The following is a 21190-nucleotide window of genomic DNA, read 5'->3' on the forward strand; positions in this document are numbered from 1 at the left end:
ACATGTGATGATGAAGGAGCTCATTGCAAATGAGACATGACATTAAGTCATATGATCAAGGTGGAGAAGATCAAGACATGACTTGGCTTGATGGACCGGTTGCAAGCGTGAAGGGCAAGTTGGAGGCTTTGGAGCGATGGACCACGTGGCGGTGAAGCTTAAGCAAGACTTGGCGCCGATGGACGAAGGCAACGGTGAAAAGCAAGTGAAGTCAAGATCAATGAACCAATATGATCACGTGATGATATGAAGTGGACCATATCATTGTTGATCGTGTTGGTGCATGTGTTGCTTCGACATTGGAGGAGATGGAATGGAATGCGCAAGGCAAAGGAATAACCTAGGGCATTTCATTTCACCGATCATAGGTGTGTAGAGAAGTTTATGACCGAGTTTAGGATAGATGGCCGTCCTATCAAGAGGGGCAAACTTGTTTGCATATTAGTAATCTAGTGCCACTCGAGTGATCTAACTTTACATCGTCGCTAGGATTGAGTGGCGTGGCAAGTTGAGTGGCTAATCCTTTGGAAAATGATTGTGAAAATGCTAACACACATACACATGGTGGTGTACACTTGGTGGTGTTAGCACATTTATAAAGGAGATGAAGTTGGAGTTGATGTGGATCAACTCGACGATGGAACAGAGGCGAGAAAGGTTCAAAACTCCACCGGTGGAGTGTTCGCCCATAGAGTGCGGACAGTCCGATGGTGCCACCGGTGCCCTATATAGAAAAGACAGGGTTTCGTAGAACTGATCGGACGCTGGCCTCAGTAGGACCGGCGTGTCCGGTCAGTGGCAGCAGTGAGCGTGCGGTCTCGGTCTTGTGATCGAACGCACAGGATCTGCGTCCGGTCAGTGCTGATGTATGGTGATGTAGGCGGCGCTAGAGTTAGGCACATGGGCACAGAACTGATCGGACGCTGGTCTACGTTCGGTCATGGCTAACCGGACACGTCTGGTCGCAAAACAGAGGCTCAGGGAGCTCTCTGGAAACGACCGGACTCAGGCACAGCAGCGTCTGGTCATTCACTGTGCAGCATCCAGTCGCAACTTAACCGTTGAGATTGGGCGGCTCTGGTTGAACGTAGAGTGACACGTGGACGGCATAGAGCGACCAGACGCTAGGGTCCTACGTCCGGTTGATCTGACTGGAGCGTCCGGTCGTCCCAAAATTTGCCCACTGAAGGGGTAACGGCTAGTTTATCCCATGAGGCTATAAATAGAAGGTGGTCTCGGCTATGGCTTTAGTTGAGCACCTCGGGGGACTTTGTGTCCATGCTTGAGAGTGCTTGGGAGCCCTCCATCTCACATATGCTTGATAGTGATCATCCGATTGTGTGAGAGAGCGATTCTAGTACGATTGCATCGTAAGGTTGCATCGAGTGGCATAGGTGATCGAGTTGCAAGCTGGTGGTGCTTGTTACTCTTAGAGGTTGCCACCTCCTAGACTGCTTGGTGGTGGTCTCCGTCGAAGCCCGCAAGAAGCTTGTGCGGTGCTCCGAAGAAGAGCTTTGTGAGGGGCATTGTGCTTGCCTCATGGGAGCCACGAAGAGCAACTCTAGTTGAGCGTGTCATTGAGCTACCCTCACTTTTGGGGTAGGTTCTTGCGGTGCCCGATGTGCGGGCTTGGCAGGTGATGCCAATTAGCCGCCGAACCACCAAGTGAGCGGTCGACACAACGGAGACGTAGCGGGTTGGCAAGCACATAAACCTCGGAAGAAAATCACCATGTCAACCTTGTTCTTCCCGTGGGTTTGCAATCCCTTTACACAAGCTTGTGATTACTTTTATATACATTATGCTTGTGTAGTTGCTCTTGTAATTAGTTAGCTTGTGTAGCTCACTAGTTACCTTCTTGCTTGTGTAGCATAGAAGTAGCTCCCTTGCGTGGCTAATTTGGTTTGTGTAACCTTGTTAGTCACATTGCTTAGTTTGTGTAGCTAAGTATTTGTGCTCTCTAATTTGGCATTGGTTGCCTTGTTATTGAGCATTGTTAGTGAGCATTAGGTGGCTTTGTGCTTTTGCTTACTAGCATGTGTAGGAGCTCCCTTGTTGATTGAAGTACTAGTGGCATAGATTTGTGTGACCTTGCTTCTACAATTGGTTAGGTGAGCTCTAGCTAGCTTGGCACCTTTGTTGCTTAATTAGTATCTTTGGAAGATGCTTGAGAACATAGAAAGAGGGGTGTAGTCTTGGCTAGACCGATAGTTTCAATTCTGCACTTGTTTCGGTTAGCCGACATGATTAATTTTAGAAAGGACTATTCACCCTCCTCTAGTCCGCCATCTCGACCATATAGTTGGGTCACTTAAGTGACCATCAGACCCGTAGACACGGGCTGTCGGACCATCTGACGCTCGGTCCGACACCCTGTCGCGTCCACTCACACGCTGCCAAGCATCCCGTTTGAAAGATTCAACCGTTACGCGCCAACGGACGCCTTCCCAACGCTGATCACCACCGTCGGACCCAGCTTCGGACCATCCCACGCCCAGAGTCCGACGCCGTCCAAATCTACACCGAGAGGTCCAGAAACGCTGAAAAACCATTGGACAGGTCCGATGCTCACCGTCGAACTCAGGAAAGAGTATGACGCTGCCACATGTCACGTGGAGGAATAGTGTGCTAGGTCGGTCCGATGCTCCTACACGCGCCTCTCAGCTAGGGCTAGCCGTTAGACTCTGCTGGGCAGGGTCCGACTCCCCTCGAACTAGGGTTCGATGCCCTTGCGTCTCTTCTTTTCAAGCACGATCACTTCACCCTTGTGCATGTGTTCCAACTCCAAGTATTTCAACACTTGTGTATGTGAGTTAGCAACATTCTAAGCCAATTCCCAAGGTTAGCACTCACTAGATCTAAATGCATATGCAATGAATTAGAACATCTAGTGGCACTTTGATAACCGCATTTCACGATGAGTTTCACCCCTCTTAATAGTACGGCTATCTATCCTAAATGTGATTACACTCCCTAAGTGGCTTGCTCATACTGCGTGCACAAGATATTTCATTCTTTCCTTGAGTGTGATCGGCACCACCCGTACCAGTGGCTTGCTCAAATCAAGCCACACCCAAGCTCTCAGATATGGTGTAGAGTTAATCCTCCCCTCATTCACCACAACGGTGATAATATCTCCAACCTTCTCTGCTAACTCCCTCTTCCTCATCAAGCCCTCCGGTACTCCTTGAATTCTTGCCCAAACCGGAATCCTGTCCAGCTTGTATTCTAGGACATTTGAGAAACCATCATACTCCTCAATCACAATGGTCGCTCCTCTAAACAACCATGGACTCCCATCCATCACTCTCGACCAGTCACCAAGGCAGTGAAGCTGGACCAGAAAAAGATTTGAAAGTTACCTCCTTCGTCGCAGCCCAGGCGTTCCTCATGGTGTTGAAAAGTGCTGCGTGACTGAAAGGCTTTGACGTGTTAACCCTAAAAAGGGCCAGCAAGCGAACGTCCTTCACAAGTTCGTCAAGTTCGCTCGAGAAATCGAGATCTTCCTCTCTCCTCCCCTTGTAGATTCAAACCCTCCAGGCATTCTTCTAGACTCAGCGCACTTCCATCTTCCTCCATCTCCGTGCCCTTCCCTTCTCCTTCACCGTTCTGTTCGCCATGCAAACCTCGTTGACGGCTCCCAGCCTCCTCACGGAGAAGGAACGATCAAGTCGCAGAGATTGGTGGAAGAGATCACGTAGATCGCTTCTGTTTTGGTGGACTTCGGTGTCGCCGCAGAAGGAAAGCAAAACCCTAGTTTAGGGGATACGACAGAGGTTGTGTTTTTTAATAATATAATAGTTTGTATACAAAGGAAACTATTATCAAAGCAAAGTGTTACTACATGATTAGTTTTTTCAGTAAATAAAAGTTTTGTGGTCTGTTTTACCTGTCAATGCTTTGTAAGGTTTTGCAGTTGGGAGGTACATGTATTACTGCCGTTCCAAAATGATGCAATTTTGAGTTTCTATTGAGCTTCCAAAATGATGCAATTTTGAGTTTCGATTGAGCTCCGAAATTCAACTATAAGCAAAAGAATGACAGCCCGGCCCAATACATGAGAAAAAGGAGGAAAAAGAATAAGCCCATTATGAGAAAGAAGAAGAGCATCGATGTCCGCTCAAGAGTAGGTCCAGTTTGTGAAAAGAATTGAAGAAAGAGGTTATCTTGCACTGAACTAGACTGCGACCATAAATACCTCACCTATACACATGAGTTTTTGCCTCGGCATGTATGATTTTTTTTTTTTATAGCCACTCGCCATGTATGATTGTGTGACTAGCTTTGCTTGGCCTTGCTTTGCAAGCCAACAACTTTGCCCCTACTGGTGAACGGAATTGGCTCACCTCGGTTGGCAAGGAAATAAACGCTGGCCTTCCTCACACCACCGTCGGCTATCGGCTATCCCTCTTTCTCCCTCCCTCCAATTCGCGCATGCACGTCACTCTAGGTGCACGCCGTGCTAACTCAAATCAGCCCGGCTGCTGCTGGGGGCCCGTCGAGTGGGAGCTTGTTGTTGGCGCCTGGGCCAGGTGTAGCCCCGTTAAGCACAATGCCGAAGTCAGGCCACCGGAAAGGGAAAGATTTGTAATTTCGATATTTGTTTGGTGAACACTGGAATGTCCTTCGATCGTTGCTACCACTATTACCAGGCGATAACAATGGTGGACATTGGGGACGGCACGGAAACCTCTTTCTGGTATGGCGCCTGGTACAACGATGACGCATTTACTGAACGTCTTCAGGCAATACGCAGTCACTGCACCAGGAAAACAATTTCAGTAGAGCAGGTCTATGCTTCAAGTCTCGATGCCCCAAACCTCTTCTCGTGCAGCCCCTGTCTGCCCAAGCCACTTCTGAATTCAGTCAATTGCAACATAATGTAAGCCAAACAATGCTCAGTGACAGCTGACAGTAGAGACAAATGTTGGGGACCTTTCTGCCTCAATCAGGGGAAGCTGGATTCTAGCAGCCTGTACCGGCTCCTGCAGTACACGGATGCGCCATCACATCCTGCCGCAAGTTCATTTGGGAAAGCCATGCTCCGCCGCGAGTGCAATTCTTTGTCTGGTTGCTAGTGCATGGCAGGATACAATGCAGAACCACCCTGTTCAGCAAAACCATTGTGGATTCACCTATGTGTGAGATCTGCAAAGCAGTCTGATGAAACAGGTACACACATTGTCTTTGACTACCGTTTTTCTGAAGATTTCTGGGTGAAATTGGGGGTTTCAACCTGCGTTACCATCGACTGATGGACGTATCTTCAAGATGGAATGCCCAATCCACTTCCCTAACATGCACTTCAGCACCTTCGTCGCTCTTTGTAACTGGCACCTGTGGAAATGTCGCAATGGTGTGATATTCAGAGATGAGGCTCACACACACCGACAGGTGTTCCGGCTAATTCACAATGAGGCCAAACTATGGAAGGTTAGGTTGCCCAAGAAAGACAAAGCCATGCCTGGTGTCAACTGCTGTTTCCACTATGTAATGAATGACACTATCAATCTGATGTAAAAATTGTACTTTGAACTCCGATCGGCCCGTTTTGGGCCTAGATCAATGAAAAATAACAATGAGGTGGGGAACCTCTTCCTCGTTGACCCTGAAAAAAAAATTCAGATCTTGTCCCATCCTGTTTATTCCTAATTCAAAGGTAGTCCCCCGTATCATCAGCCCTCGATACACGAGTCGGTGGGGCCGAGCTCCCCACCGATAAACCCTAAACCCGATCTAGTGAGGGACGCAGCCAGTGACGGGAAGCACCTCCACCACTGCACTGCGCCGCCATCGGTCTTCACCGCCGGTCGCCACTGCTCATCACCGACACCGTCTTCACCAACCATCGCTGTCCTCGCGCAGATACCGGCACAACGACTATGGACGACGCCACTGGATCGAAGCCCTACGATGGTCGGTAACCTAGCACTACTCCTCTCTCTAATCTCTGTCTAGTTCACGTACTAGTACATGTTATCCGTTTACAAGATGTACCCGGCTAGATCTACGACCATGTGATCCGAATAGGTCAACAGACATTACCTTGGCACTTCAGTTCCCCCGGCTGAAGAAGCTGGCACTTCAACGAGTCATCATTTCGGAGAATTCCCTGCCTAGCATCATTGCTGCTTCTCCCGTCCTCGAGTGCTTGCTGCTTCGCAGATTCTTTGGCTGCCGCTGTGTCAGGATCAACTCATCTAGCCTTACAAGCATTGGGGTGAGTGCTGCGTATGACCGAACAATGGCCTACTTAGAAGAATTCATTGTCGAGGATGCACCTTGCCTTAAAAGGATTCTGTATCTTCGATCACCACGAAGGGGGGGCATGTGACTGCGAGTATCAGTTATTTCAGCACCTAATCTGGAGACCTTGGGTTGCCTAAGTTATGCTGACGACTCTTCCAGGCTCGCTTTGTGCTCAACGATTATTGAGGTACCTCTTGTCTACAGGTTCTAAGTTGCTTTTCTGTGTGCAGAAAAAAGTAAAAAAACTTGAAAATATCGAATTTTATAAATGTGCTTATGCATGTTTCATGCAGCCATGCCGCATAGAGGGATTCCGGATCATTAACTCGACAATGCCGGCATGTACTATCAAGATTTTAGCAGTCTATCTTAGCCTGGATCTGATTATTGACTTAATGAGATGCTTCCCATGCTTGGAGAAGTTGTATATCCAGGTAAACCGTAAACATACTAAACTAGTAAATTCATTGTGTTCATATATTCTTTGGATCTGGTTTAATATTGTGTCAAATCTTCTTGAATTGGTTATGTTTGTATACTTTTTCTTTTCTTTTCAGTCATACCAGGTTGTAGACAAGAATTTATGGCGCCGTAAACATCGTAATCTTATCAAAGGCCTTGACATCCGTCTCTAAGACAGTTGTGTTGAATAATTATCGAGGCATAATGTTACAAGTTAACTTTGCAACATTCTTTGTACTGAACGCAAAGATGCTGGAGTCAATGGCATTTGAGTGTCAAAGCTATGATGTGACCGATAGATTTCTTGCAGAGCAGCATCAGCTGCTCCAGCTGGAGAAAAGGGCTTCAAGAAGTGCTCGGTTTTATTTTACTACTAAAAGATGTGAGCACAACTTTATGCATATTAATCATGCCCATGATTTGTCTAAAACCGATCCCTTTGAATGTGAAGAAACAAGGGTAGGTGTATGCGCATCCTTTGAGTAGTTACTGCTTGATTCCTTTTTCTAGTGTTGAAGTAGGGGGGTTGCTAAATGAACTATGTGTATTGTAAGATTTGTGTAATTGTGGCAGTCTGACAGTGCCACAGTTTGGCTTACTAATCTATAATCCACTGAATCTTCATGCTCAAGTAATTGGCAATGGTATTGTTTTTATCACAGACTTCATTTCATTTAAGAGCAGAGTCCGGACAGTAGCATGAAAGGCATCCAATTTACAGTAATCAGTGCTGCCTTTACTGGGCACTGGAGAGCATGAGCAGAGTGAGTGTAGGATACAGAAGGATGGGGTGGGATGGAGGCTACAAAAGATTTTGCCTGTCTAGCTAAAGAATGGGCTGAGATATTCAAAGCTCTGCCAATCTTGTAGACCTTGTATTGGTTCTCTGCTTGAGTCGTTGAAATCTTGTGTGAAAGGTTTTATTCTTCAGTCTGGTGAAGCTAAGTTGGCAGCATTGAAGAAAAATTCACCAGTACTTTGACTGTCTGACAGATAATTTGAATCATGTAGGCTGAGCAGAGTGGAAATCTTGCTGCAAAGGCTATTGCCGCTGCCTCAGCATGAGTACTAATGATACATTGGTGATTGCGGCTTGGGTATGAATTGACTGTTGGATAGACTTGGGAGTTGATTATGATTGCTCCACGTCCTGCTTCTCTGCATGTCGTGGTTGGATCTGGACATCTGGTTCCAGAGATGCATCTGTGAAGCATGAGGGTCGTCCCTGTGGTGTCGTCTGTACTTCTCCATTTAGTTGAAGAAGCCGTACCTTGTTCTGTAGTCATCTGGTTGCTGTGCATGTCGGCATGCGCAGAAACCATTCTTCTTTGTTGTTGTAGTTGTTGTGGTTGCAGTGCCGGCCTTGGTTCACCTGCAATTGAAATGCGTGTACCAATTTGCATGTCAATATTTGTTTGTAGTTGGCCCCTGGGTTGTTGAGGGCATTTCACCGTTGTAATCTGCTCTGTACCTGTCCATCATCTACATTTTGTAAAAGATTGGCAGTGTATATCTGCAGTTGTAGCATTGTGTATCTGCCATATGTACCAGGTTTTATTGTTGAATCCTTCATCATTTCTAGCCTTTCAAATATACCACAAAGTGGTTACTATATTGGAAAAGGTCATCAGTGGTGTGTGGGTGAAGAAGAGGAGCTAGGATGTCCTGCACCCCATCCTATTCTTGAGGTAGAAAAGAAGTGCAGAGAGGAGGGTTGGCTGCAAACCACACTGCTGTAGTGAAACTGTAGTGGAAGAACAGGTGAGCATCATTTTCTACCTGCCCACATTGGTGCTAATGCTTATGAAGTGAAAGCTTTGATAAATTGTGCTAGCGTCTTGTGTTTCTAAGCACAGTGTAAGATCTGTCGTGTTCTGGATCCCTGCGACGGTAGATGCACCTGCAAATATGTAATCTCTCTTTCCTTTTTTATTTGTCGCTTTGGTATTCATACTGGTTAATTTTTTTTTAAGTTTAACTAGGTTTATAGAAAATATTAGTAATATTTATGTCTCCAAATAAGTTTATTATAAAAATAGATTGAATGATTTATCTAATGATACTAATTAAGGGGGTAGACCGAGTGCCGGAGGCTCCCACATGAGTAGGGTTAGGGAAGGGAAAAACTGAGGCGAGCTTTCTCCCGCAAATCTATGGTGTATTATAAATAATAATATTTTCTTGTGTATATTTAGTCAAAGTTGACGGAGGTAGTAATTAGGCAGCCATATGCCTCTTTGTTGAGCAAATACCTTTAGGAGCAGGCTACCATCTGAGTATGTCATTTTCTTGGCTGTGGATTGTGGGTACCTGCATGATTGTATTAACTGCTTCCTGGCTGAACATGTTAGAGAGAAGATCAGTGTTCCAAGTTTGGGTGCCAAAGCTTTTTTTGCAACGGAAGCAGAACATGTTACAGAGAAGATCAGTGTTCCAAGTTTGGGTGCCAAAGCTTTTTGCAATAGTGTTGGGCCGGGAGTTTTGGGCTGAAGCGAGCAAATGCAAGGATTGTGTTATAGCCCCGATCAGCGGGATCGGAACCGATTTCCTCAAAAGAAAAAAAAAAAAAACTGGATCGGAACCGAGGGAGAAGAATGGGGGTTTGGATAGAAATCGTCGGCCGACGAGGTCCGGTCCAGACAGAGAGTAGTATTGAGTTATTGCAAGTTTGTTGAATGCCTCTCCCTTACGCCTCCTGCTTCTTATCTACTCCAGCTTAATGGGCTCACACATGTTACAAGCCCATTGTGGGCCGCTCACACATGTTACAAGCCCATTGTGGTACTCTGGGCCTAGGCTCTTGCACCGTGTCTTGGCTTGGGCTCCTCTGGAGATGGGGCTGATGACATCCCCCCTCCTTGGGTACGGCATGTCCCCATGCCGGAGCAGATGGGAACCGTTGATGAAGAGACTTGGCGTAGCCGGATTTAAGGGCCTCCAGAACTAATTGCTACTAGCTAAAAGTTAGTTAGAATTAGTTCTAGTACATCAGATACGAAGGTTAATAGGTGAGCTAATTTTTTAACAAAGTCTTCAACCGTTACCCTACTAGGCAGCCAACCAACTAATTTGAGCTAAGTTTTTAACCTTGACTAGTAACTAGTCGTGTAACACATGTCCTGACTCAGGGCCATAACTAATTCTTAGCCGAGCTCTAAATTAGTTAGGAATGGATCACTAGCAAAGTACCTTCACCGATACCTAGTACTACTTGTGTAATGCAAACGGTGATCATGAACATTGATTATTTTAGTTTGCAGCGGAGACGCGCGCGAGTTTTTCTAAGATCAGCGGCTGAAGATGCTTTTGCTGGCGCCGACCATGCGTGAGGCATTATAATTATATTATCCAGGAGATCATGTGCTAGTATTATATTAGTTTATTTGAAAGCTAAAAATTATATTAGTATTATAGTATAGCTACCTGGCACTGTGTTGGCCAGTTGGCCTGATCGAGAGGTCGAAGCATCTACGACACACAGGCCTACATAAATCAGAAAACACATGATTTGACCAGAAGGAAAAGCAAAATTTCCACATGTCCCAGTGACCACATGGCTTATCACAGACGTCACTGTGCATACAAGTATCCGACGGTTGAGACGTAGTGCATGTGAGTTAAGGATATGGAGCCATAGATATAGTGCATTCAATGATTGAGATGGAGTGCAATGGTGTGTATGGATGGTTGAGATAAGCCAGGCCTGCATGAACTAGAGAACACATGATTTAACCTTACATGAAGGGAAGCGAAATTAACTTTTGCAGATAATTTTATTTATGTGTTCGATTGTCATGTTTTCATTGTGCCCACTGTACCCATCGACACAAACTATATAGTTATCGTTGACCAATTTTGGCTTAAGCTATTGTCGTACCCTCTCAAATTTTCTTTTTTTTCCCCTTATTTCTATTATGTGGTTGTGCTATATTTTATTTAGGCAAAATCAAGGTAGCTTGCTGTTTTCTCTTGGTGAGCTCCATTACTGATTAAGCATTGTCCTAGTCTTTCACAAACTATTTTCAATTTACAGGGCCGGAGCTACCAATTTCAATTTTCCAATAATTAGTATACAATAATGTTTTTCAAAAATGGTACTTTCAAGCTACAATTGTTGTTCATGAAGCTTGATTTCTTATTAATTCTTTGTAATTACTGTCTCAGTATATTTTTGTGCAGAGATGGATCGAGAGTGGATGCATCTGTCCTGAATGGACAAGCGGTACATGCATAGCGTCAGCCAGTTTATCACCGATGTCAAAGCCCATGCTGGGAATGGGAACCCTGTCTTCTGCTCATGCAAAGATTGCAAGAACCAAAGAAACTTTCGTCAAATTGAGTCTATACGATCGCACTTGATTATTAGGGGGTTCATGCCAAACTATATGATATGGACTATGCATGACGAGGTTGGTGTGAATGTTCTGCAGGAAAACGATGATGATGTGGACATGCCTGACGTAGCCATCCACGATGCTGACGAGGAATCCAGTGTCAACACGGAACCTATGGCCATAGTTAATAATGTGTTTAGGAACATGCTAGCTGACGACACCGAGGATAATGATGGCATTTCTCAGCTGCTACGTAATGTAGAGACCAAATGTCTTAGTGAAAGACAGCTGAGAAAGTTAGAGAAAATAAGACAAGATGGCAAAACACCATTGTATAGGGATTGTCCAATGAGCAAACTGGAAGCCGACATCATGCTATTAGAATTCAAATCGACAAACGGATTGAGCGATAAAGGCTTCGATCAGTTGTTAGGTATAATAAAGAAAATGCTCCCAGAAAAAAATGAGTTGCCAGAAAAGACATACTTGGCCAAGTAAATGATCTACCCCATCGACCTTGAGGTTGAAAAAATCCACACGTGTTCCAATGATTGCATATTGTACCGTGGAAAAAATACAAAGACTTAGACAAGTGCCCCAAGTGTGAAGCTCCACGGTATAATGAAGGGCCATTAGATGAGGGTACCAAGACCAGAGGAGGTCCCGTAAAAGTCGTTTAGTATTTCCCTATAGCTTCCCGGGTGCATAGGTTGTTTGCATGTGCAAAGTCAGCCAAGCTGTTGCGTTGGCATGGCGAAGAGCGTAAGAAAGATACGATGATGAAGCACCCCGCCGATGGGTATGACTGAAGGATTTTCAATACTATGTTCTATAAGGACATCAGTGAAGAGATAAGACACCTTTGGTTTGCTTTGAGCATAGATGGGATAAATTCTTTCGACCCGGTTAGAAGCAATCATAGCACCTGGCCAGTGACGCTCTGTATATACAACCTTTCACCTTGGGTCTATATGAAGTGATCGTACATCCAGATGCCACTACTGATCCAAGGACCAAGACAACCTGAGAATGCCATCGATGTGTTTCTAAAACCAGTGATCGATGAACTAATGGAGATGTTTGAAAATAGTGTGTCGGATGTTTGGGATGAGTACAAAAAAAACATGTCACGATCAAGGGAGTACTTATCGCTACAATCACCGAGAAAAGAGACTCCTCCTCCTCCTCCTCCTCCATCTTCATCAGCGCTGGGAAAACAGAATTATCGTCGTCATCCTCTTCCTCCTCCACCTCAGCCCAAAACAAGATCAAAGACATCCTCGCAGTCGCAGAAAAAGGTCCTTGGATTCGGTCGCTAATGCTCCCAAAGTGGACCAACAAAAAATAAAAAGGCCATTTAGTGGCAGCGTTACCATCTTAATGAAAGAAAAATTTACAGCACACATCTCAAAGAAAGATTGTGTTAGTTTCTTCAATCTCTGTGCCACACTGTCTTCGTTTTTGTTGAAGTCCAAATTTGAAAGACAAACACAAAATAAATATGCTACAACAAGAGACGAAGAAATACACAATAAAGATTTAAGAAATATACAGAAGTACATCGAAGACAACCCAGGATTAACCATGGAAGAGGTCGTGAACATCTATTATGATGTACAAGGGATGGGAACACCGGCAATGAAGTATGAAAGGGGCAATCTTTTGGTTCCTGATCATGAGTATAAAAATCTAACAACATATATGTGCCAGTTACATGAATATTACATGGCTCAAGCAACAAAGACGGACGACTTTGGTTTTGAGGTTATTATCCATTCGCCACATGTTTTCCATTATCCTGAAGAAGAGAAGTTCGATGTCGAGTGGGAGTGCTTGTTCCAGCTATACCAGAAATGATCTCTCGATGTTCAAATATTGACGCTGTGGACTATGTAAGTACTCTACACGCACGATATTACAATTAACTACTCTCTCGAGACACAAATTATTAACTTTTGAGCACTTCCCATGATTTTATGTAGGTGTATAGCAAAATTTTGTATTCTATAAAGCAAATGGGATTACATAGGCTTCTTGGACCCCTTGCGAGTCAATGAGAGGACATGTCTAGGCCTCCATGAATGTGACGTGGAAGACCTGAAACAGAGATTGATTGTTGTTTTCGATCAATTCACGATGAAGAACAAAACCCACATACTTCTAGCCTATAACTGTGAGTATGTATTCTCGGCTATTAATTTTATGCTTCTTTTTTCGTTAAGATTATTCGATAATTAGGATTCTGTGATTGCAGCAACTATTTCATCTTTATTTGTGTTAATCTTGCCAAAAATCTGATCGATATGTGGGACTCAAAGAAAAAAACCATTTCATCATCTGGATGCACTGGTGGCAGTGCTGAATTAGTAAGCGATCATAATAACATATTATTTTCTAATCATACATACTGCTTTCTAATATTTCTTCCTTTAATGTTGCTTAGTGTCCAAAGAAGACATATCGGTGGGATGTAGGTCCCATTCAAGGTTGTTGAAATAGAGGGGAAGTACCTAAAACAGCCGACGGGAAACAATGAATGCGGGTTTTATGTAATGTGGGCAATACTTCGCTACATCGGCGGAAAATCGAAAAATGCCGATAAGTTGGTGTGTATAATCCCCATTTCATTTATGTCTGTTAATAATTCAATAAAATGATTTACTGTTCCTCTTTGGATATCATCTTTTTTGAACGACAGCGCAAGAAATATAACCACGAAAGACTGTTAGACATAGAGATCGTCGCACTGCAATCAGAGCTGGCAAAATTTATCTTACCCGAGGTATTGAAAAAAGATAGAGTATTTTCCATTGCATAATCCGTGAAGTACAAGGACCGGTGAAAGCATCTAGGCCCCTAAGTGGATTTCGGTGATTAATGTCAATACAAGATTACTATGACTAACGTGTGTTTTGCAGAGGCAATTAAGTTAGGTCATGGTAATGGAGATCGATTGGGCAATTGAGGTTGTCAGGCCCCTATGATGGAAATCGTTTCGGTTTTCAAAGGATGGACGACAAGGTTAAGGATAACTAGTTCTAAGTGTCAATTGAAGTTGGAGAGACACTTAGAGTAGTTTAGGACTTTGTTTTTTTTCCTTTGGCCGTACTATTAAGGGGGGTATGAATGGGTAGCTTGACCTAGTTGAGTCTAGTGAGTTAGGTGTGGTGCACACTTGTTAAAACTAGCTCTAGGTAGCTCCTATGAATGCCTAAGATCCTTTGGAGCAAACTTCATTCACATATGATCGAGAGTTGGAAGTGAATGGAGGGTCAAATACTGACCGGACGCTGGCTCCGGTGCGACCAGACGCTGGCCGCAGGGTCCGGTCAGTTCATTGAATCATGAAGAACAAGTCTGGTGTGACCGGACGCTGGAAGGTCGTGTGACTAGACGCTGAGGGCCAGCGTCCGGTTGACTCCAGTAAGGGTCCAGACTTGAGAAAGTGTGACTGGACGCGTCCGGTCAATGGTGACCGGACCCTGAGTATCCAGCGTCCGGTCATTTACAGTAAGCATCCAAGAGCGACCGGATGCATCTGGTCAGTACTGACCGGACCCTGACAGCGTCCGGTCATCACGTGAAAACTGTTGCGCGGGTTGAACTGACCGGAGCGTCCGGTCAAAACGATCGGAGCGTCCGGTCACCCCGCAGAAGCTCATAACGGTTCGTTTTTCAGGCTGCCTTATAAATAGAAGCTCCACTCGTGAGTGGAGTTACTTTTGCTTATTCCAACAACTGAGAAACATGTTTGTGAGTGCCAAGAAGAGCAAGGTCCTAGTGAGGTGTTTGTGATTTGAGAATCCAAGAGTGAAACCTCATTAGTGAATCAAGAGTAGACAAGTGTGCATCCATCTTCTCATTAGGCTTCGCGTGGTCAAGTGAGAGTTCGTGCTTGTTACTCTAGGTGATCGCCATCACCTAGATGGCTTGGTGGTGATTGGGAGCTTGGTGATCACCCGGCGGAGCTTGTGGGTGACCCAACTCAAGTTGTGAGCGGCTTTGGGTGATTCGCCGCGACAGAGTGTCGAAGAATCAACCCGTAGAGAGCACTTGATCCTTGCGCGGATCAAGGGGGAGCTACACCCTTGCGCGGGTGCTCCAACGAGGACTAGTGGAGAGTGGCGACTCTCCGATAACTCGGCAAAACATCGCCGTGTTACTTTGAGCATTTACTTTGAGCATTTACTTTGAGCATTTACTTTGAGTATTTACTTTGAGCAATTCAATACTTGTCTTTACATTCATAGAATTGCTATGCTAGAGTAAGTTTGGAACATAGGTTGCAAGTCTTTTGTGCGTTGATTTGATAGAAACACTTTTCTAGGCACAAGGGGTTAATTGTGCTATCCGTAGGATTTGATTATTGCAAGAAAATTTAGAATTAGCCCAATTCACCCCCCCCCCCTCTTGGGCATCTTGATCCTTTCAATTGGTATCAGAGCCTCGTGCTCACATTTTTAAGCCTAACCGCTTAGAGCAAGATGTCTCACAGGGATGGACCTCCTCCTATCTTCGAGGGGGATGATTTTCCATATTGGAAAATTCGCATGGAGGCTTACCTAGAAGCTCTAGATGTTGAAATTCTTAGAGCCGCCTCACAAGGGTTCCCAACACCTAAGAATGCCGCACAACTTCAAGGCGATGAAGTAAACTATGAAAAATGGAATGCAAAGGCTCGCAACACCATCTTTAGAGGCCTTTGCAAAGATGTGTTCAATTGTGTAAGGAACCACAAAGACGCCCATGCTCTATGGTTGGACGTTTGTGCGCTCCATGAGGGAACCAAGAGTGAGCGTGAGGAACGCTATCATCTTGTGATTAAAAAGCTAAATTCTTTTGAGATGCTTCCCAAAGAAAGTGCTAATGAAATGTATTCTCATTTAAATGTTCTTGTAGAGGAAGTCAATGGGCTTGGACTTACTCAAATGTCACCATCCGACGTTGTGAGAAAGATCTTGAGTGTTCTCCCCATTGACAAATATGGGCACATTGTGACCGTGCTACATCAAGGTGATCTTTTCGCCGCTACACCGACACAAATCTTAGGAAAGATCAATGCTCATGAGATGTACATGCACATCACGCCACAAGATAGCTCATCCTCTACAAAGAAGAAAGAGAAGGACTTAGCATTCAAAGCTAGCCAAGATAAGGGCAAGGCAAGACTTGAGTATGAGAGCTCAAGTGATGAAGATGATGAAGAAAGTCTTGCTCTCATGGTGAAGAAGACCGCCAAGATGCTAAAGAAGCTAAACAAGAGTGGCATCAAGTTTGACGGCAAGAAGAAGAAGTTCTTCACTAGCTCAAAAAGAAAGCCAATCTCCGAGATGGATTGCTACAATTGTGGCGAACTTGGCCACCTAGCTCATCAATGCACAAAGCCCAAGAAAGACAAGTTCAAGAACAAGGGCAAGAAAGATGATTCAAGTGATGAAGATGAAAAGAAAAAGAACAAGCCATACAAGAAGAGAGATGGCAAAAAGAGAGACTTCTACAAGAAGAAGAAGAGTGGCAAGGCCTATATTGTCGGTGATTGGCTCATGGACATTGATTCATCAAGTGGATCATCCGATGATGAGAGTGACAATGAGAAGGTGGCCGCCATTGCTATTGATCTTGCATCCTCACCGCCACCATCGCCATCATCCTCTACACACCTATGCCTTATGGCCAAGGGTGAACACAAGGTAACTAAGAGTGATGATAGTAGTGATGATGAGCAAGCTAGTGATGATGATAGTGATAGCGATGATGATTCACCCACATATGATGATCTTGTCAAAATATTAAGAAAATACACTAAGATCATTAGAAAGAGTAGAGCTACAAATGAAAAACTTGATGCTAAAAATGATTCACTCTTAGCTAAGTGTGATACATTGGAAAAGGCTAATGATGAGCTCAAAGAAACAAATGACTCTATATCATCCAAACTCAAGGAGCTCAAATCTTCCAAGAAAGAGCTTAAAGATAAACATGATAAACTTGAGTGGGTGCACAATGAGCTTATCATTAGTCACAACAAGCTAAAAGATGAATATACAACTCTAAAGATCAATTATGATACCCTTGTTATTGCACAAGAATTCTTACCAAATGAGCCACATGTTGCTACTAACCATGTTGTTAAGATTGATATAGCTACCTCATGTGATGATTTAATTGATGAGAGCATTGAGCATGGATCTAGTAGCAAAGGCAAACAAGTGGTTGAGTGCAATGACTATGATGAGTATGTCAAGCTCAAGAGTGACCATGAGAAGCTTATGAAAGATCTTGAAGAGATGAAAAGTCACAACACCATTGTGCTAGAAACTCTTGATCATGACAAAGAGTTGATCCTTGAGAATGAGAAGCTCAAAGAAGAAAACAAGAAACTCAAGGAAGAGAAGAACAATGATATTCTCAAGGAAGAGAACAAGAAGCTCAAGATGGAGAAAGAGCATCTCAAGGTAGGATTGAGTAAGTTTGCTAGAGGCAAGCATCTCCAAAGTGAGCTACTCATGAATATCGTCATGAAGATGGATAGAAGTGGCATTGGATATATGGCAAGTGTAGAGAAGAAGAAGGCTCAAGCTCAACACCAACAATCAAAGCCAAAGCTAAAGCCAAAGAGATGTTTTGAGTGTGGACAAGAAGGCCACTTTGCTCATGAGTGTCAGACTCCACCACCACAACTCTTGCCCAAGCATGCTAGACCCTTTGCTTTCAATGCTCACTACATGCTTAGAAAAGATTCTAGTGGAAAGATGAAAGTCATGTTCTTAGGACCCCCCAACAAGAGTAGGCCTAAGAAGATTTGGGTGGCTAAGTCACTTGTTGAGAAGGTGAAGGGCCCTCAACAAGTTTGGATCCCTAAAGCTTGAATCTCTTGTGTGTAGGTGAACTACAAGACAGGTGGAAGTCATTGGGTTATTGATAGTGGTTGCACTCAACATATGACCGGTGATCCTCGTATGTTCACCTCACTAGATGAAGAGGTAGATGGACAAGAGAAAATAACATTTGGAGATAATTCAAAGGGCAAGGTTAAAGGATTGGGCAAAGTGGCAATATCAAATGATCATTCCATCTCTAATGTGCTCTATGTTGCCTCATTGAGTTTCAACTTGCTATCCGTTGGGCAATTGTGTGGTCTTGGCTTCCAATGCTTATTCACCGAGAAGGAGGTTGTTGTATCTAAAGTAGATGACAAACAAGTGATATTTAATGGATTTAGATACAACAACTTATATCTAGTTGACTTCACCTCCGAAGATGCAAACTTGAAGACTTGCCTATTCACCAAAACAACACTTGGGTAGCTATGGCATAGAAGACTTGCTCATGTTGGGATGAGCTCACTCAAGAAGCTTATGAAGAATGATTTGGTGAGAGGGTTGAAGGATGTGAAGTTTGAGAAGGACAAGCTTTATAGTGCATGCCAAGCCGGCAAGCAAGTTGCAAACACTCATCCAACCAAAGCTTTCATGTCAACCACAAGAGTGCTTGAACTCCTACACATGGATTTATTTGGACCAACAACATATAAGAGTTTGGGAGGAAATCTCTATTGTCTTGTAATTGTGGATGACTATTCAAGATATACATGGGTGTTCTTCCTTCATGACAAATCCGAAGTTGCATCTTGTTTCAAGAAATTTGCCAAGAGAGCTCAAAATGAATTTGAAGTGAAGCTCAAGAAGATAAGAAGTGACAATGGCAAAGAGTTTGACAACATAAACATAGAAGCTTATTGTGATGAAGTTGGAATCAAACATGAGGTCTCCACAACCTATACTCCTCAACAAAATGGTGTAGTTGAGAGGAAGAACCGGACTTTGATCACTCTTGCAAAGACAATGCTAGATGAGTACAACACCCCCAAAGCTCTATGGGCGGAAGCAATCAACACCGCATGTTATGCATCCAACCACCTATTTCTTCAAAAGTTCCTTGTCAAGACACCGTATGAGTTGCTCAATGGGAAGAAGCTGGATGTCTCCTTCTTTAGGGTGTTTGGTTGCAAGTGCTACATCTACAAGAAGCGGCAACACCTAGGGAAGTTTCAAAGACGTTGTGATATAGGTTTTCTTGTTGGTTACTCATTGAAGTCCAAAGCATATAGAGTATTTAATCATGCCATCGGCTTAGTTGAAGAAACATATGATGTGGAATTTGATGAATCTAACGGCTCCCAAGGAGCACATGAGAATCTTGATGATGTAGGTGATGAACCATTGAGGGAGGCTATGAAGAATATTCCGGTGGGAGACATCAAGCCAAAAGATGATGAAGATGATGTACAAGTCATTAACCAACCTTCTTCATCAAATGTACCATAAGATGGTGAAAAAGATGGGAGAGTGGAAAATGAAGATACTCATATCTCTCATGAGCAAATGGTGGTACAAGCACAAGATGTTGATGCTCCACAACCTCCTCCTCAAGTGGTCAATAGAAGAAACACACCTCCCCTACAAGATCATCCACAAGATCTCATCATAGGGAGTCCATCAAAGGGTGTGATGACTCGATCTCAAAAACTTACTTCATTTATTGCTCATCACTCCTTTGTCTCTTGCTATGAGCCTACCAAGGTAGAAGAAGCTCTTAAAGATCCGGATCGGATCAATGCCATGCATGAAGAGTTGAACAACTTCACTCGCAATGAAGTTTGGACTCTTGAAGAGTGACCAAAAGGTGCAAGAGTCATTGGAACAAAGTGGGTGTTCCACAACAAGCAAGATGATCAAGGTGTTGTTGTGAGGAACAAGGCAAGACTAGTTGCAAAGGGGTTCTCTCAAGTTGAAGGTTTGGATTTTGGAGAGACCTTTGCACCGGTTGCAAGATTAGAAGCCATCCGTATCCTTCTTGCATATGCATCACATCATGAAATGAAACTATATCAAATGGATGTGAAAAGTGCTTTTTTAAATGGCTTTATAAATGAACTAGTCTATGTTGATCAACCTCCCAGGTTTGAAGACCCTAGATATCCTAATCATGTTTATAGGTTGTCCAAGGCACTATATGGGCTTAAGCAAGCCCTAAGAGCTTGGTATGAGCGCCTTCGGGACTTCCTCATTGAGAAGGGCTTCACCATTAGGAAGGTCGACACCACACTGTTCACCAAAAAGCTTGATGGGCATATCTTCATTTGTCAAGTATATGTTGATGATATCATCTTTGGATCATCAAATGAAGACTCATGCACAGAATTTGGTAAATTGATGTCGAAGGAGTTTGAGATGTCAATGATTGGTGAGCTTACATTCTTTCTTGGTTTTCAAGTCAAGCAAATGAAAGAAGGCATCTTCATCTCTCAAGAGAAATACACAAAAGATCTTCTCAAGAGATTCAAGATGGATGAATGTAAGCCAATCAAGACACCAATGCCTACAAATGGACATCTCGACCTAGATGAGGGAGGTAACCCGGTTGATCAAACTCTCTACCGTTCTATGATTGGTAGCTTGTTATATTTAACCGCATCTAGGCCCGACATCATGTTTAGTGTGTGTATGTGTGCTAGATTTCAAGCTAGTCCTGAGGAAACACATTTAATTGCCATAAAAAGAATCCTTAGGTATCTTAAGCACACACTAAGCATTGGTCTTTGGTATCCCAAAGGAGCTTTATTTGAATTAATTGGCTATTCCGATTCGGATTACGCCAGATGCAAAGTTGATATAAATAGCACATCCGGAGGGTGCCATTTGCTTAGTAGATCACTTGTGTCTTGGTCCTCCAAGAAACAAAATAGTGTGACTTTGTCCATTGTCGAAGCGAAATACATTGCCGCGGGTGCTTGTTGTGCACAAATATTATACATGAAACAAACTTTGCTAGACTATGGAGTAGTTCTAGAGAAAGTACCTCTTTTGTGCGACAATGAAAGTGTGGTAAAACTTGCAAATAATCCGGTTCAACACTCTCGCACCAAGCATATAGATATCCGACATCAGTTTCTAAGAGATCATGTGGCTAAAAATGATATATCACTAGAAGGTATAAGATCCGAAGATCAATTAGCGGATATCTTCACAAAACCGCTAGATGAGGCTACATTTTGTAGATTGCAGAATGAGCTCAATGTACTTGATTTTAGTAACTTCACTAAAAATTGAGCGTGTGTTGTCCCTTGCATTCATTGTAATATA

At 43.7% G+C, this 21190-nt stretch overlaps 1 pseudogene; it reads left to right on the plus strand.

Annotated features, from left to right (window-relative positions):
* Positions 1 to 4661: 4661 nt before the first annotated feature.
* On the plus strand, positions 4662 to 7886 carry LOC136526233 (uncharacterized; annotated as a pseudogene).
* The last annotated feature ends 13304 nt before the right edge of the window (positions 7887 to 21190 follow it).

The sequence above is a fragment of the Miscanthus floridulus genome, chromosome 19 (assembly GCF_019320115.1).
Source record: "Miscanthus floridulus cultivar M001 chromosome 19, ASM1932011v1, whole genome shotgun sequence".
Taxonomy (NCBI): Eukaryota; Viridiplantae; Streptophyta; class Magnoliopsida; order Poales; family Poaceae; genus Miscanthus; species Miscanthus floridulus.